Raw genomic sequence first — 17,089 nt, 5'->3', positions numbered from 1 at the left:
AAAAAAAAATGTGGCAAACTATTAGAATTTGAAATTCCTAACACTTATTCTTCCTTTCAGCAATAACTGGTGACTTACTTTGAAAACTCCTTTATATAACCCTATATATAAAAGAAGATATGACTTTTAAAGATATCAATATTTTGGATTTACTGTCCTTTTGAGTTTTGTGTTTGGTGCTTCACAAAGATCACCCAATTCAACTTACATTTGACTATATTCTTGCTAATATATCTGAAAAATTATTTCCTTTCTAGTATCCAAAAGTAATAGTTATACAATAGGTAATTGAATGGGGACCTAAATTATACCCAAAGACATTCCAATCTAATTTGGACAGCTCTAATTTTTAGGAAGTTCTCTTTACATTAACTCTAAATATTCTTCTCTTAAATGTACTGGAAGAAAGAGAAAGGGAGAAGTGGAATGGTACAAATTATTTGCCATTAAAAAAAGGAAGAAAAGAAAGAAAAAACCTTCCTCTCATCAGAACTGGCTCAAAGAGGAAATATACATACTCAGTAAGGATATAGAAATCTATCTTATCCTGAAGGAAAATAGAAAGGGAATGAGATATAGGAAGGTGGGGAGGGTGATAAAAGAGAGGGCCTATTGGAGGAAGAAGTGGTCAGTACTAAAACACTTTTGAAGAAGGACAGGGTGAAAGTAGAGAGAGAATAAATGAGGGAAGTACAGATAGCAAGAGTAATTGTAAAATAAATGTTGAAACAAGTTTCTCTAAGAAGGTCTCATTTCTCAAACATAAAGGGAACTGAGTAAAATTTATTTTAAAAAAGTCTTTGTCTTCAGTCACAATAATTCCCATGTAGTCCATCAGCTTGCTCCCTTTTTTTGAAAAAAGAAAAAAGACTCCCATGGAAACATAGAATGGTATTGAAAAATAAATATATAAACATATACAAACATGTTTAGCATAGACATGATTGCAGAGAAATAATCAAACTATATGATTTGTGCCCAAAAGGCTATAAATTCATGCATATCCTTTGACCTAATACCACCACTACTTGACATAAATACCAAAAGAGATTTGGAAAAATAATAGGCTTGGACTCAATGATCTTTCAAGTATCTTCCTCCTTTATATGTAGATCCTATATGAACTTTACTTTAGAGAAGGACCAGAAAAGCAAGAAGACTAGAAAGGAAAAAAAAAGAAAATGACCTACCATGTTTCCCCGATAATAAAACCTATCCCGAAAATAAGCCCTCCCTTTACTGTATAAGATTCCTCTAAAATAAGCCCTCCCCCGAAAATAAGCCCTATTGAGATTGCTACTGTAGTGAAGGTGATCCCCTGTGCTACACGCTACATTACGGTACCCTCTGTGTGCACCATTTCCCTCCCCCTCCCCCCTACCATGGTGAAACGCACGCCACGCTCCGAGCTACATCCAATCAGAGCTGCAGCAGTGAGCATGTCATCCTGTTCTTCCCCAGTATTTGCTTGCTGGTGCCATTGAGAGCAGTGCCGCAGAGGAGAGCTGAGGCAGGACAACGTAAAAACCCGGTATATAAGCGGGAGTGAGGGGGCAGGATGGAGAATAAAAGGGGCATGATGGAGGATAAAAGAAGAACTCAGGGGGCATGATGGAGGATAAAAGAAGAACTCAGCCAGCACTCACCATGCTAAAGAAATGAAGAACTTCCTTTCAGAGAGAAGAATACATCAAGTAATGATTCCTTCAGGAATGACTGCCTATCTCCAGACCCTTGATCTTGCAATAAACAAGCCATTCAAGGACCATTTGCGCATGGAAGTCAGTGACTACACTGAAAATAGAATGGAAAGAAATCAGCGTGGAAACTTTGTGAAGCCCTGTCTGCAAGAAGTCATGACTTGGGTGAAGAAGTCATAGGATAAAATTACTGACAGCTGTGTCACCAAGGCACTACGAGCAGATTACCTGGACAAGACATGTTCATTTAAAGAGAGCTATATTGCTGGACATGACAGATTGGGTCCACTTCTTCTGAAGGAAATAGAGGCACAAGACATCCAGGACGAAATTCAGGGTATGGACACTTATGACGATGTTGTTGAAGAAGATGACATGATCATTATTGAATAAAGGTACTTTTTTTGTTCACATTTACCTGTTTATTAAAATTGCTGTCGATGTTCATTAAAATAAGCCCTCCCCTGAAAATAAGCCCTCTGGGGTTTTTCTGTCCAAAAAAATAATAAGACAGTATCTTATTATATGGGAAACACAGTATATGTACAAAAATAATCAAAGCAACTCTCTTCTCAAGGCAAAAAAAAAAAAAAATGGAAATTGAGGGGATGGGAAAGTAATTTCTTTATTATTTTATTTTATTTTTCCATTTCATTTTAAAAGTTATTGTTCTTTTTTATATGGTTTTGCTTTTTACAACTATTCATTTCTTTTTGTTTTTCATCCCACTAATTTTTTTTTTTTTTTTGTGTGTGTGGCTATACTTTGACATGAAGTAGACAATTTTTTTAACACATTTATTTTCCAAAGGTAAGATTTTAAGGGAAGAATTCAAGATCAAGAAATATATGTTTTTATGTTTAAAGTTTTTATTATCTTCTTGATGTTATGTTTGGGGCCATAAATACCTTATTAAGAGAAAGTTTGAACCAGGGATAGAACCAAGTCTAACTTAACCAGAAAACTTCACTGGGCTATAATGTATATGTGACAGCAACTGCAAAAATGAATGGTCGTAGAAGACAAAACAAAATGAAATAGAATAATAATAAAAAGGATAAAATAAGAAAGAAATTACTTTCTCAGTGGAAAGTTTTTCTCTTTATAACACAATTATAAAATTTGCCTTGAGCTTAAAGCTCATTTTTTCCTTCTAAATGAGAATTTGTAGAAATTAAATTCTAGCATATCACACACACACACACACACACACACACACACACTAAATAGACACTACTATCAAACATTTAATCAGATTTTATGAATAAATAAAGTCATATAATTATTTTAAAATATGTTTTAAGATTCCTTTGTGATAAAAGATCATATAAATGAGAGTTGTAGAAAGAAAGACAATTTTTTTTTGTGTATGTGGCAGGAAAAAGGAAGGCATTTATAGTGAATGAGTGAATGTGATGCTTATAGTCCTTCATGAATTCCTTCTAACTCTTGGTATTATAATGGCATTAAACCTATAAGACTTTCATATTGTTAACACTAATTATATTTCCAGTAACTACAAATTACAGGTTATGACTGGATTCATAAATAGGCAGTCTTTGTCTTCAGTCACAATAATCAGGCATTCCCATGTATTCCATCAGCTTGTTCCCTTTTTTTGGAAAAAGAAAAAAAAGACTCCCATGGAAACATAGAATGGTATTGAAAAACAAATATACATATATATACAAACATATTTAGCATAGACATGATTGCAGAGAAAATTATCTGACTGATTCTTCCTGATTGTTGTACTAATAACAAAAACATGTGGATGTGGACAAGAGAAGAGTTCCCCCCAAGGGAAATCTTTTGTATTCACTAGTCATTAGGATCTTTTGCTAGGTGCTGTGGTTTACAGGATATCTTCTATTCAGAAGTACTGTACTGTCTGGCACAATGAACTTCTCACTTAGCTCCAAAACTTATTCCCATGCAGTCCCACTAAAGAAACTAACCAGCCAAACATAAACATAATCCTCTGAGATAATGATAGCTAAATAATTTTGCTTGTGTTGGAAGCCATTTTATCTTGCTTTCTGGCACCAATACCTTATGTTCAAGACCTGAAAGAGTAGGGTAATTAAAAAGAATAAAAATATAATAAGCAGTAGTACTTTCAAAAACAGGAAAGATGCTTTAAAAAAAATATGCTCAAGATTCATATTCAACTCCAGCTATGGACTTGATCTCTGAGTCTAGGACAACTGTAAAGGTAATATTAGGTATGGGTACCACTTTTCCTCTCTGTTATTGCTCTCCTTATATATAGGAAATAGAAATAAATTTATTTGGTATTGGAAAATTTGCCAGTAAGGAAATTCCCTTTCTAATTACAGAATGGCATATTTTTCTGTAGCTTTAAGGGGCTATAGTGTCAAAAATCCAAATATAATCAGGGCACTAACCTGTATATAAGGATCCCAGTGAGTACATATTGACTTAGAAAATTACACAGCATTATCTATGTTTTATTATTCTATTTTGTAAACATGAGCTAATTACTACTGCAGTATTCTGGAGTATGGCAAGGTGCTTTGCCAGGGTTGATACTGTTCTTCCTGGATTTGAATTCAGCTCTTTATGTAGTACAGCACATTGATTTTTATTTTTCTAGTTTAGAAAAGGAAATATTTCAAAAGGCATTTTTAGTGACATATTCTAGAGTTTTTTTAATAGTGTTCTAAAAAGTTCAGGTATCTTCCTGCAAATTGTCTCAACTTATATGCAGAAATATGTGGAGTTGATCTCTAAAGATCTGACTTGGCCAAATTTCAAAAAGAAAACTAACTCTATGAAATGTAATTACATCTCAAAATTAAGCTATAACTTCTGTTAATGACATATCTAGGGTTAGCTAATAATATTTTAGCAGTATTTATTGAAAAAAGTCTACTTTTTAACTTAGTTTTTTTTTTTTTTAAATCAGTATCCTATTTAGTCTCTTTTTCTACCTTCACATATGACTGAGGAAGAATATCAAATGAAATGAGGACAATTTTTGTTTAAACTTCCAATTGTAAAAGGAAAAAAAAATATATTTGGGAGATGAATGTTTTAAAATTAAATCTAAAAAACCCCCACAGTCCCAAAGTACTTCTTAGCTCACTGCCTTTGAAACAAAACAGTTCATTTTTTTTCAAGATATATACAAAATAAGATAGATTCTGCTGAATCTAATTGCTGATTTCTAAAAGCATAAACAATCCTTGAAATCATTGGATGGCACATAAGGGATTTTTCAAATTTCCCATTACTTGTTTATGTTATTTTTCTAAAGTGTTCCCAAATATTTCTACCTAAATAACTTTGAACTCTTGGTAAATTAATGCAACCTTTGATAAGATAAAAAAAAATCATTTTATTTATAGTAGATCTCATAGAACTTGTGGATACTAATTTAGAAAAGTCAGAACTGACTGGCAATTGTTAAAAAAAATTGTCAGTATTACTTAAAAAAACTATTTGAACAAATAAGAACCAATAAAATGCATTTTTATTCAATAACAAATATTCAAAAGTGATTAGAACTGAATGAGATAAGGTGAGATCTTTTAAGACAGTTGTGAAAATCGAGTAAGGCTTCCTCTATTTCAAAATTTGAGTAGGCCTGAAGGACTTTAAGCATTAAGTCAAAGGCATACTTAAGTCCCCTCCCTGCTATCCTCCTATGGCATACTTAAGTTCCCTTGTTATCCTCCTATGACATCAGTGTCTTTCTGTTTAGGTCAAATATGGGCAACTATGTACTTATTGGTCAAGTTCAATTTCTTGGATAGTTCCCACATTTAGAATGTAAGATCCTCAGCCAATAAGGATGAGGTTGGTGGTGGGAGGGGGTATTTGCTTTAGGGATTAAAAGTGTTGACCCTGCCCCCTATGATGCCTCCTCCCTTTGATTATCTGCTCCACTGGTGGGACACCCGATTCTCGAGAGAATGTGTAATGATTTTTGCTTCGCTTCTAGAGATCTTTCCAGCTTTTTTTTTTTTAATTAAATAAGTATCTGAATCCCACAGAACTATTCAGAAAATGTTGAAATAAGGTAATCAACAGTGATCAAAATTGACCAGAACTTACCTTAGGAACTGGTTTCTGGTATTCAAGAACCAGCCAGAACTTGTATTATTTTTTAAAGGTTTCATAGGAATAATAGGCTCATAGATTTGGAGGTGAAATGATCTTAAGAAGTTAAGGAAACAGCATAGAGTTACATCTCACACCCCATGTCAAAATAAGTACATGATTTGGGTATAAAGGATGATACCATAAGCAAATTAGGAGAACAATGGATAATTTATCTATCAGATATTTGGAAAATGAAAGAATTTATGACCAAAAAAGAACTAGAGAACATTATGAAAGGTAAAACGGACAACTTTGATTACATTAAACTAAAAAGGTTTTGTACAAACAAAACCAACAGAAACAAGATTAAAAAGGGAAGTATAAAGTTGGGGAAAAATTTTTACAGCCAGTCATTCTGATAAAGATCTCATTTCTAAAATACATAAAGAACTGTTTCAAATTTGTGAGAAGACAAATCATTCCCCAATTGATACATGATCAAAGGATATGAACAGAAGTTTTTCAGATGATGAGATTAAAGCCATCTATAGTCATATGAAAATGCTCTAAATCACTACTGATTAAAGAAATGCAAATTAAAATGACCCTGTGATACCACCTCACATTTCTCAAATTGGCTAAGATGTCAGGAAAAGATAATGATAAATGTTGCAGGCGATGTAAGAAAACTGGAACACTAATGTATTATTGGTGAAGTTGTGAAATGATCCAACCATTCTGAAGAGCACCCTGGAATTATGCCCAAAGGGCTAAGAAACTGTGCATATACCTTGTGCAGGCATACTCTGTGCCATTATTGGGTCTGTATCCAAAAGAAAACATAAAAAAGGGGAAAGGCCCATATGTGCAAAAATGTTTGTAGCAGCTCTTTTTGTATTAGCAAAATAAAATTGGAAAATGAATAGATACTCATCAATTGGGGAATGTTTGAATTAGTTGTGGTATATGAAGGGAGTCAAACTACAATTCGAACACATATCCTTTGGTTCCAATTTAGTAGGTTTTTCACTGGACCATATCTGATATATCACATTATCTATTATCTGACTCAAAGTGTTGGGTAGAGATTGCTTTGTAAACGCAGTTGTAAATCTATGAATTCCCAAACCATAAAATGTTAAATAAATGTAAATTATTGTCATTCTCTATCAATCTCATTTCCACAATATGTTAATGCTTATTTTGACTTTCAGAAAATAAAATATCAGAATCAGGGACCAGATTTTTTTCCCACCTCAACTCTGTGGCTGAGAAAGGATGAGCCAATGAGGTCAAGGTCATGAGTCTATGTACAGGACATTAAACTTTGTTCTTTTTCTTGACCATGCTATACCTTCAACTCTGTCCATTTATCTTGAAAATGCCCATAGGAAGCCAGGGGAGAGCATATGGATGAATCAATGCAAATATATCTTCTCTACTAGAAAAAATGACTCAAAGCTCATACCCTGCTAGTATCGATCAGTAACATCTTTTTACACAAAGGACACAACAATTTTTCCTAAGTGACAATAACATTCTTAATTTTGAAAATAAAATAATGTTATAAAGGAACAAAATATTTTCTTAAATTAAAATATTGGTTAACTCATAAAAATTCATAACGAATAATAGATACATAAACTCATGACCCTCTAGAGAGAATTATTTTAAAAGTATATGCCAATGAAAAGGAAGACTACACTGTAGTTTTTATTTTAATGGCTAACATATTTTGGGATTTAAATAACAGGCAAATTGAGAAAAGGTTTTTTGACAAATCTGTCCCTACCTGTTTAGAAATCAACAATGCTGTTAACCTTTCCTTTGCCAGCACATTACAATTGAAGAATAACTACAGGGTAATTTCAGGCCTTTGTGTTTTTGAATGCCAGAGTAATTTGAAGATCTCAGACAGTAAATTTGAATTGGTTCACATATGCTGTCTGCAACCATAAATACATTTAGAATAACTTATTCCACCTCTCCAAAGGCGTGATTTTCATTTTTTAAAAAAGAATTCAAGCACTGGACTATGTGTTTATGGTACTAGAATTTTGGATGAACTAGGGGGTAAATCACGAAGACATTTTTTAAAATTTCATTTAATCAATGTTTCAAATTTAATGTACTGCCACGAACCCAGAAATAGTATTTCATCATATAATTCTAGATTTCTTTTCCAAGGAAACTGATAAAAAATTTCTATATTAAAATTATGACTTTAACTAAACTTTTTTTTTTTTTATTAAATAAGACCTATGGTTACAGTTTATCATATATTCTTCTCTTGCCTGTTTCTACCTTCTCATCTTTTTTCCCCCAAGTGTCTCATGAAGCCTTCCCACCATCCCCTATCAATTTATCTCTTAGCTTTTCATTTGCTAAAGTATGTTATGCTTTTTATCTTCTCTTCTTTTTATAGTAACATTCTGTATCACTTCCAATAAGAAGTAACATTGCTTACTTTTTTCCTTGTCATCTTTGTTATTTTGACAGCCTCCCTTTCTTTCCCCCCTTTCCTTCTTCATTCATATCAATTCTCCTATTTCTGCCATCATCTTTCACTTCTCTTATATCAGCACATATTATCTTAGTGACTAACCAACCTTCCCTCTACCAGTATAAATAGTTAGTAGTGATAGGGAGATCCCAAAGCAGGTTCCAAACCAAGTGGGCAGCATTTTGAATACTGATGGTTCAATGATAATATTTTTTTTTTATGGACTTGTTTGTTCATTCTCCTAATCTGAGGATAATGTTTGGTATAACAAAGGGCAGAAGTTAATAATGGAAATGCATCATGACCGCATCATGACTATGATTTATAAACACACTTAGAAAGACAAAGACCCTTTTTTGTTATTTTTCATTTTCAATAATTTATAAGGGAAGCTCCCTAAGGGAATTAGATATATTCTTGACCCCCTAATGCAAGAAGAATCTGAATAATATCACACTAAACTTCAGGAATTCTTTTGCATGAAGTTTCACTTCAATAGTTATTTTAAGTGTGATATTTTTGCCTTCAATCCACAGAATATTGCAGTCACCACACTTCACATATTTTTAAAGTTGACCAAGTCTGAAAGCTCCAACAGCAGCATATAAAAACTCATCTCCATGCCTCAAATTTTGTAACAAATCACTAACAATTTTTATAACCAAATATAGCCCAGAATAACAAAGACTTTTTTTTCAAAAAGTAGGATTTTTTCTTTTAATAGAGAAAAAAAGCAGTGTAAACTTTTAATTCTTACTTGCTCCTTAGATCCCACTGTTGATCACTGGACTTCTCACCTAAGCAAAAAGAAAATGTGATGATAATTAAAAGAGTGTGAAAATGCTACTGCTTAAATTACTGTTCTACTTAAAATTGTAGCATGGAAAAAAGTGTTTAGGGAAAGGAAAACAGTTATGTTTTTGCAATTTTGTGAATACCCACTGTCTTAAATATTTGTTTCTATTATTCTTTATGCTACAATAAAAAGCAAAAGCTAATGAAATTTATGGTGAAGCAAAGTTTTTTTTCTTAATCAACTCCAAATTAAATCACAGCTAATTAGGGTATAAGCATATTATGGGCTATTTTTTTTTTAATTTTTGTTTTTGTAAACTGAGCACCTTTGTATAATATTTGGCATAGAGTAATCCTTAATAAATGTTTGTTGAATTGAATTGTTCTATACATGAGTGAACATTTTATGACAAGTTATAATAATTCCATTGGTTACAGCTAGAAAATTAAGTTTACAATTAAAATTAAAATGAAAAAAGGTCTAGAAAAAGAAAAAAAATAGGAAAAAAAAAACCTTTGTTAGTGGCAGAGACATTATTGATGAGTAAAGGCAAGGACTCCAATAACAAATTACAGAGTGTTAGAATCCATGAAAAATCAGAGTGAAATATTTTTTCCAGCCCAAGACAACTTAGAATATCATAAAGAAATTGGCTGTTGCACTAACGTGAAAATGGAACATAGTTCAACACAGAATGGACCGTGGCTTCCAGACATCTCAGATCATAGATGCCAAATTCAACATATGGCATACCTGAGTAAGAGTGGAACCCAGTCCATCAAGGCCATGTCAGCATAGCCCTGGCCTCAGCTAACTAGGAACAGGCTTTGGGAGTGAATACATCAACAACATCAACAGCTTTCAGACAATACATGGTAATGAATTTGAACTGGTCAGAAGGAGATTAAAGCTAGCACTGAGGCAGGGCTCTGGTGTTTTGTCCATACTTGGATATGAATTATAGTTCTGGGTTGCAGGAACAGGGTAAGGAGGAGCACTAGAACACCAGAACTTGCAGTCACAGTGGAAAATAAACCCTCCTAGCAGTCCCAGGGTACAAAAAAGTGCTTATGGTCACTCACAAACCAGACAACAAATATGGAGAAAAATATTAAGCAACGCACTTTAGATTATGTCACTTTGAAAGTGTACCCTCAGGCAGCTGGGTGGTTCAATGGATAGAGCACTAGCCCTGAAGTCAAGAAGACCTAAATTCAAATATGACTTCAGACACTTAACACTTCCTAGTTGTGTGACCCTGGGCAAATCACTTAATCCCAATTGCTTCAGAAAAAAAAAAAAAGAAAATGTACCCTCCACCTTGGAGGCAGAATCCCACTTTAGCAAAGATAGAGTTAAAAGTCAAGTAATAAGTGGGGAAATGAGCAAAAAAAAAAAAAAGCAAAAAAAAAATCTGATAATCAAAAGTTACTATGATGACAAGAAAAATCAAAACACACAATCAAAAGAAGCCAGTCTCCAAGTTAAAGCCTACACTCAAATCCTCCAAGAGAAATATCAAGTGGTTTCAGGCCATGGAAGAGCTGAAAAATGATTTTGAAAATCAAGTAAGAGAAGTAGAGGAAAAATCGAGAAGAGAAATGAGAGTGATGCAAAAAAAACCCCATGAAAAACAAGTTAACTTGGTAAAACACACACACACACACACACACACACACACACACACACACACACACCCCTAAAGAAAACAACATCTTAAAAAAACAGAGTAGATCAAATAGTAAAGGAGATATAAAAAGCTACTGAGGAAAAGATTGCCTTAAAAATGAGAACTGACTGAATGGAAAGAGAGGAACAAAAATTCACTGGGAAAAAAAGTTATTAGAAATTAGAATTGGTCAAATGAAAAAGAAGGTACAAAACTTATTGAAGAAAATAATTCCTTGTTGGAATCCTTACTAACTGCTAAGTAATTAGAGTTGATCTAATCTTACAAGAAGTTGTTTTGGCCAGAACCTGAAACAAGGTACTAAGTAGAACTAATCAAGACAAGGCTTGTGTTCCCACCTTTACTCAAGGGAGTCCACACCTTAAAGCTCTTTGGGCCAGAGAGCACTATGGGAGAAAACCCATAATCCCATTCTCTCAGAAGGTTCACATATAAGGCGAGACAGCCATTCCAGAATACATTTTTTTCCTCTTGGCTGGCTGATAGCGCTGGACTCGAGAGAAACGACACTTTGACGGATTTCAGTGGAGCTACGCCAGAAGCCCTCTCTCCGCGGCAAGTTGGTGGCTGGGCTCCCCAGAAGGAGATAAGAGAGACCTTCCATCTCTGTCTTGGTTGGAGGCAGAAGAAAGCAGAGGCAGAGGCTGAAGGACAGAACCTTTGGATTTGGAGACATCCGAAGGGCTCCAAGCCTCTAAACCGGCTGTGCTTTGAGAAGAACAAACTCCAACATTTGAACTCTAACAATTCCTTAAAAATTAGAATTGAGAAAATGAAAGCTAATGACTATAAAAAAATCAAGAAACAATAAAACAAAATCAAAAGAATGATAAATAGAAAACCATGTGACATAGCTTCTTATATATATATTTAAAAAAACAACCTGGAAAATAGATCCAAAAGAGAAAATTTTAAAAATTACTGAACTACCTGAAAGCCATGATCAAAAAAGAAAAATTATAAAGGAAAATTGCCTTGATATTCTAGAACCAAAGGGAAAATTAGAAATTGAAAGAGATCCTAAAATGAAACCTCCCAGGAATATTAAAGTCAAATTCCAGAATTCCACGGTTGAAGAAGAAAATATTGTAAGCAAACAGAAAGAAACAATCCAGGTATCTTAAAGCCACAGTCAAGATAACACAAGATTTAGCAGCTTCTCTGTTAAAGGATCAGAGGGCTTTGTAAAATGATATTCTAGAAGGCAAAGAAGCTAGGATTACAACCAAGAATTTCCTGACCAGTAAAATTGAGGATGATCCTTCAGTGAAATACTGTAGAAGACTTCCAACCAAACTTGATGAAAAGCCCAGAGCTGAATAGAAAATTTGACTTTCAAATATGAGACTTAAGAGAAGCATAAAAGGGTAAACGAAAAGGAAATCATACGGGACTTAATGAGGCTAAACAGTTTACTTATGACTCATAATAACTTTCTCATTATTAGAGCAGTTAAAAGGAGTATCTGTAGACAGAGAACCAGGTATGAGTTAAATATGAAGGGATAATATCTTAATAAAATTAAGGGATGAGAGATGAATGAATTGGAGAAAGGGAAAGGAAGTAAATCATCTCATATAAAAAGGCAGGGGAAGTGAATGAATTTTACTATCTTCAGAATTAGCTCAGAGAGCCTATTTAACATTCAAACTCAATTGGGTATAGAAATCTACCTTATCCTGCAGTTAAGTAGGAAGGGGAAAAGATAAGAGAAGGGATAGTGATAGAAGGGAGGGCAGATTAGGGGAGGGTATAGCAAGAAGCAAAACAATTTTGAGGAGAAAAAGAATAGGCTAAAAAAGGGAAAATAAATAGGATAGAGGGAAATATAGTTAGCAAAAACAACAAAAGAAATTGAAGGAAGTTTCTCTGATAAAGGCCTCATTTCTCAAATAGAGAACTGAATCAAATTAATAAAAATAAGAGCTATTTACTAATTGATAAATGATCAAAAGATATGAAGAGTTTTTAGATGACATCTGAAATCAAATTTATTTTTATTATAATCAAAGCTATTTATAGTCAAATGAAAAATGCTCTAACTCACTATTGATTAGAGAAATGCAAATTAAAATAATTCTAAGGTACTTCCTCATACCTATTAGATTGATTAATATGACAGAAAATGAAAATGACAAATGTTGGAGGGCATTCGTTAATGTTTTGTTGGTAGAGTTGCAAACTGACTCAATCATTCGGTAGAACAATTTGAAGTTATGCTCAAAGGGCTATAAAACCATACATACTTTTTGACCTATACCACTTCTTTGTCTTTGTCCCAAAAGAGATAAAGAACAAAAAAGAAAAAAAAAGAAAAAAAAAGAAAAGAAAAAGACCTATCTATATGTACAAAGGTATTTATAGCAGCTCTTTTCTAGGGGCAAAGAATTGGAAATTGAGGGAATGCCTATCAATTGGGGAATGACTAAACAAAATTTGATATATGATTATGATGGAATACTATTATGGAATAAGAAATTATAAGAAATAATGTTTCACTAGATATGAAGTACATCACAAGTTTTTAAAAATAAAGTGAATCAGAAAAGACATTGTTTTGAAATTAAAAGGGCACTGGATTTGAAGTCCTAGGACCAGGGATCAAATCCTCGTGGTACTAAATTATTTATCCTTCATTTTTGAAGAGGACTAATTACATTACAGATGTAATGGCTTTCCTTGCTTATGAATTGGATTTAAATGAATAAGAGTTGCACAAAATCATCAGCCACAGTTTCTTCCAGAGTCACTGAAGTTCAATGGAAGACAAAATGACAAGATGACTAGAAAAGACCCAGAATGTAGTGAATGACATTGTTCTTTTTGATGTCTGATCCAATTGTAAGTTCTCCAAAATGTCTGCTCTAGCTCCCTTAATGTTCATTGGAAAAAAATTGAGCTTCTTTTCCCATTTTCCAAAAGAAGTCTCCAAATGCTTGAACTTGACATTTGAGAAACTCACTGATGGGTTTGAGGCCTGTAAGTTACCCACAATGTGGTGTGTCCTGTTTTTACTATTGTGCATATTTTGTATACATAGCTTCTTGGAGATGGTATTAATTACAAGCTTTATAACCTGGGGTATTTATTTCATTTCACTACTCTGGTAATTTTTTTCCCCCTTATCTATAAAATAATAAAGGATTGACCTAGATGACATACAAAGTCCCTTTAAGATCTGATTCCAAGAAATTTCCTGTCCCCTAGTTTTTTTTTGTTGTTGTTGTTTAACATAATTATGTAATCTCTCTTTGTTTGCTATAATAGTTAATCAACCATCCCCCAACTTTTTTTTTTTTTTTTGATGGGGCATTAGGGAAAGCAAGTAAAGTGGTTATTAATTTCAATCTTGTCCCCCCTTCCTTCCTATCCACTTTCTAGGTATTTTTTTTTAATGTGTAATATAAATAGAAAAGCCAAAAGCATAGTAGTTCACTCAATGAACTAGTGGAAATTAATTTTATTTTCACCTTCATTTGTCATCATTGGGCATTAATTAAATGGTTATTCTATGAAAATAATTCTAGGTATTATATATATTATATACAATTTCATTTGCAGGAACTATTCTTGTTCTGGCAGTTGTTTATATATAATCTAGTAACTTCAAGTAAAGAAAAGATGTGAACAAGCCAGATATGAATTCCAAATTTCAGTATTGTGTGTGTGTGTGTGTGTGTGTGTGCGCACATGCACACACGCGTGTCTATGTGTGCGTGTGTGTACACATACATATACACATATGTATATAGATATGTATATACATATATTTACAAATAGCTCTTTATCATTACATCTGGTCCAAATTCTGTTTCCTAAATTATCTAGTGTTTTACTATTCTAAGTTTTGATGGAAAGGAAAAATGATTTGGTTTTACACAAAGAGAAAGTATATTCTTCATTGGCTGTATGTATTTAACTCATTTAACTTTTCTCACACTGTTTTTGATTATTGGAATAAAGTCTAGGACTCTTCACATCTCAAATACAATAAGTAGATAGAAAAATAAAATGTATAGTTTCCCATTTCCCATTAAATGTTTTCTTGAATGTTAAGTTTGGTTTACATATAGTAAAGATTACAAGACTTTACATTGATGAATATGAAAATGTGATACATTCTCAATATTACTGGAACAGAATATGCTCCATCAGGGTCAGAGAATAATTACTCAAGAGGCATTAGAGGATATGAAGTCCAACCCCCTTGTTTTACTGATAAAAAATTGAAAGCAAGCTATGATAAATATCTTCACAAGAGAGACACAGCTAATGTCTGTGTCTGACATTTGAACACTTATCTTCCCAACCTCAAGTTTCTCACTCTATCCATTTTTTCATTCTACCTCTATTCATACATATTCTCTCTTTGAATCTCTATGTCTCTTTCTTTCTCTGTTTCTCCCCCTCTGTCTCTCTGTCTGTCTCTGTCTCTCTCTTGCTCTTTCACACACAAACACACAGAGTACTACTTTACTTAATGATCTCATTAGCTTCTATGGATTTAATTATCAAACTTATGTTGATGATTCTCACATTAATCTATCTAGCCTTAACCTCTGTGCTGAGCTCTAGTTTCATGTCCAAAATTGGACTCATCTTTCTTTCTAATTCTACCTCTTTTTATAACTTTTCTATCACTGTTGAGGGGACATCATCTTACTGGTTCCTGAGGCTCCCAATCTTGTCATCATCAAAGAACACTAGTTCTCATCTATAGCAAATCTGTTGTCAGTGCCTGTTGCTTTCACCTTTTCTATAACTCTTGAAATGTGCTTCTATACTCTGACCTTGCCACTATTGTGGTGCAGGCTTTCCTCATTTCATGCCTTGTCTACTGCAATGACTTGCAGGCTGGTCTACCTAACATAATTTCTCTTCACTCTAGTCCGTCTTCCATTCAATTGCCAAAGTGATTTTCCTAAAGCACAGGTTTGACCATCTCACCCCATCTTTACTAAAACCAGTCTCTCCTTCTCACATCCAGGATCAAATACAAAATATTGTTTAGCTTTCAAAACTCTTTAAAATCTTCTCTCCTACTACTTTTCTACTTTCCTTATGCCTTACATTAGTGGCCTAATGTAAGCTACATTAGTAGATTAATGCAGAACCAAGATGGCAGAGAATAATCAGGTTTTTGTCTGAGCTTTTCCTGGCTTCCCTGAGATCAATATCAGACCAAACTTTTCAATGAATTTTGGAGTCTCAGAACTCACAAATACTTGGAGTTTAACAAATTTCTAGCAGAAGATATTTGGGAAGAACTTCAGAAAAAGTCTGTCTTAATCAGGAAGGGGGAGATGACCCAGTACAGGAACAGCACAAGGACCCAGGACAGAGAGGCTTCAGCATGCCAAGATAATTTACTAGGAGACTTTTAGCCAAAATACTATATCATTGGCTATTCTGTCCTGATTCAGAAGCCAGTGGATTAGCTGTGAGACGTTCAATGCAACTACAGAAAACAAAGAATGAGCCCATGAAACTCCCCAAAGATGGGATTTCACCACATTCATCCAGCATGGGAAGGAAGCCAGGAGCACCACCCCAGGGCTACATGAAGCCACTCTACCTGTAGAGCTTGGGACAATCTACCCTTTGTTCTTACATCAGACCTCAACCTTTAAAAATCAGCAAAAAAGTAAAAACAGCTAACAAGGATAGCTATTATGGAGGCAGGGAAGACCTCAATCCCCAAGGAGACTAAAGGCAAAACATCTCCAGATGAAGCCACAAAGGGTAATATAAATTGGTCTCCAATTCAAAAAGCTATCTTAAAAGAATTCAAAAAGGATCTTAAAAGATAGAAGAAAAATGGGGAACAGAAATGAGAGCTTTGAAGGAGAATTTGGAAAAGAAAACAAAGAAATTATCTGAAGGAAACTCTTTAACAATATATAATTGGAAGAAATGGGAAAAATATAACTACTTAAAAATAAATTTGGTACAATGTAAAAAGAAAACATCTCCTTGAAACTAGCAAAATGGAAAAGGGGAATACCACTGTAAAAAACAGAAATGGTGAAATGGGAAAAAAACAACAACAACAACAACAACAACAACAACAACAAAACAATGAACAAAACAATTTATTTAAAAGTTCAATTGCCAATTGGAAAAGATTAAAAAAAAAAACTTAACTGAAGAAAATTGTAATGGGCTGAAGATCGAGTTGATGCACTGAGATCCCAAGCATGTGAGGCTAAATAGTAATTGGACCATACTCTATTAATATTTATGCTTGGAGAAAGAATGGTCCCCGCCCACTCTTTGTGCAAGTCCTGATGTGTTGTATAGGAAATGACGATTTGGGTGGGTGGAGGCAGAGG

At 33.7% G+C, this 17,089-nt stretch overlaps 1 protein-coding gene across 18 annotated transcripts in view; it reads right to left on the bottom strand.

The window, feature by feature from the left end:
- Positions 1-17,089, bottom strand: part of PTPRD (protein tyrosine phosphatase receptor type D) — a 2,844,105-nt gene that overhangs the window by 764,839 nt on the left and 2,062,177 nt on the right. For all 18 annotated transcript variants that reach the window (XM_051987498.1, XM_051987402.1, XM_051987374.1 and 15 more), the window contains one exon: positions 9,029-9,068. The gene's annotated coding sequence lies outside the window, so the exon portion shown is untranslated. The remainder of the gene's footprint in view (positions 1-9,028; positions 9,069-17,089) is intronic.

Source organism: Antechinus flavipes, chromosome 1 (assembly GCF_016432865.1).
Source record: "Antechinus flavipes isolate AdamAnt ecotype Samford, QLD, Australia chromosome 1, AdamAnt_v2, whole genome shotgun sequence".
Taxonomy (NCBI): Eukaryota; Metazoa; Chordata; class Mammalia; order Dasyuromorphia; family Dasyuridae; genus Antechinus; species Antechinus flavipes.
This window is presented reverse-complemented; position numbering and strand designations above follow the sequence as displayed.